Source organism: Ornithorhynchus anatinus, chromosome 1, assembly GCF_004115215.2.
Source record: "Ornithorhynchus anatinus isolate Pmale09 chromosome 1, mOrnAna1.pri.v4, whole genome shotgun sequence".
Lineage (NCBI taxonomy): Eukaryota > Metazoa > Chordata > Mammalia > Monotremata > Ornithorhynchidae > Ornithorhynchus > Ornithorhynchus anatinus.
The window spans coordinates 16,589,279-16,591,096 of NC_041728.1; the positions used below are offsets into that span (position 1 = coordinate 16,589,279).

Consider the following 1,818-nt stretch of genomic DNA (forward strand, 5'->3'; position numbering starts at 1 on the left):
GTTTCTGCCCCTGCCCTCTCTTCCACTGGTCCCTATCCCTCTCCCAAGCAACATTTTGTCAGCTCTACTCTTTTCCTAATGGTTTTAGGCCATCCTATCGTCCTGAATCCTTTTGCCCTTCTGCAGGGCTGTTCTTTTCCCTCCCTCTTTTTTTCCCCAACTCTCTGTTACCCTGATTTCTACTCCAGCTCTTCCTCCTGTCCATGCTGTAGACTGGCTGACCCTGCTACCTACCACCTGGGATTCATCTCCAAGCCAAATATGATGCTTTTCAGTGAGCCAGGTACATCTATCTTTGTATGGACAGGTAATCACAACAAACAAAAATTAAGCAAAGAGAAAAATATGAACTAGGAGTTTTCCAATACAAATCCCTGAGTATTCATTACGGCCCATTACCATTATTCGTCTAACTATTGACTTGTAAATATTGCTTAATCACCCCATCCTAAGTGATCCACGATTCAGATCAATGGCATTAACCATGTGTTCAGCTGTATAATCTAGAGCATAGTGGCACTGTTGTTGGTGAGGCAATATTGAAGGTGGCCCTGAGGTAAATGGAGACAATTGGCTCCAGAGGTCTGGATTCCAACTCAACCCTGTCACTGGCTTATGGAAAGATTTTCTGAAAGTGATGCCATCTCGCTTTGTCTCCAGTCCTAAAAAAGGAAGATAATAGGCAGTTTAGGAATCATCTGCCAAAATACCAAGCTGTGAACACTCAGAAAATATTAACCAACAATAGAAGGATGAGAGAATCAATGCAATATCACTGTTCAATCACCAGGAATCTTCAAGTTCTTGGAGTTTTTAATTATTCCCTCATTTTAATGTTTTCATTAGCCTTGTCTTATGCTGTCCATTTGTCTCCGACCCATAGCCACACCATGGACACATCTCTCCCAGAACACCCCACCTCCATCTGCAATTGTTTTGGTAGTGTATCCATAGAGTTTTCTTGGTAAAAATATGGAAGTGATTTTCCACTGTCTCAGCACAGTAAACTTGAGTCTCGGTCCTCGAGTCTCTCCCAAGCAGCTGCTGCCCAGCACAGGGGAGTTTTGACTTGTAGCAGATTGCTTCCCACTCTCTAGCCACTGCCCAAGCGAGGAATGAAATGGGTAGGCCTCTGCTTGACTCTCCCTCCCATAGTCGAGACTGGTAGACTACTGGAAACTCTCCAGTTGCAACTCTGAGAGGGGCTTTGTTAGCCTAGTCATAATATTTTCAGGGCTAAGTTCACCTACTACTGCTTTCTGCTTCACTCCATTTTTGTGCCCCAGACAGTCCATCCACCTCAATCAATCATATTTATTAATATGATGATAATAATAATGGTATTTGTTAAGCACTTACTATGTGCCAAGCACTGTTCTAAGCACTGGGGTAGATACAAGCTAATCAGACTGGACCCAGTCCCTGTTCCACATGAGACTCAGCGTCTGAATCCCCATTTTACTGGTGAAGTAACTGAGGCACAGAGAATTTATGTTTTTTTGCCCAAGGACACACAGCAAACAAGTGGCAGAGCTGGGATTAAAACCCACATCCTCTGACTCCCAAGTCTTTGTTCTTGTTACTAGGCCATGTTGCTTCTCTCTTGTGCTCCTATTGCATTCAGAGCCCTGTACAAAGCAGTTGTGGAAAGTACAATAAGAGGTAGAATGTTTGTGCAGTATTTGGAGTTCAAGGCTCTCACATTATTTCTTGCTACCTGAATTCTGTTAGCAACTGGATTTGTTTTTTTTCCTCACAAACCCCTGGTGGATGGCATTTTAATGAATTGGAATAGAGTAAATAGCCTTGGCTGAGTTG

The 1,818-nt window shown here is 43.2% G+C and overlaps 1 non-coding gene across 1 annotated transcript; it reads right to left on the minus strand.

Moving 5' to 3' along the window:
- Nucleotides 1-1,067: 1,067 nt before the first annotated feature.
- LOC114816628 lies at nt 1,068-1,205 on the minus strand. The gene has a single exon (XR_003764431.1). It is a non-coding gene; the product is annotated as a small nucleolar RNA SNORA7 (small nucleolar RNA).
- Between the last annotated feature and the right edge of the window lie 613 nt (nt 1,206-1,818).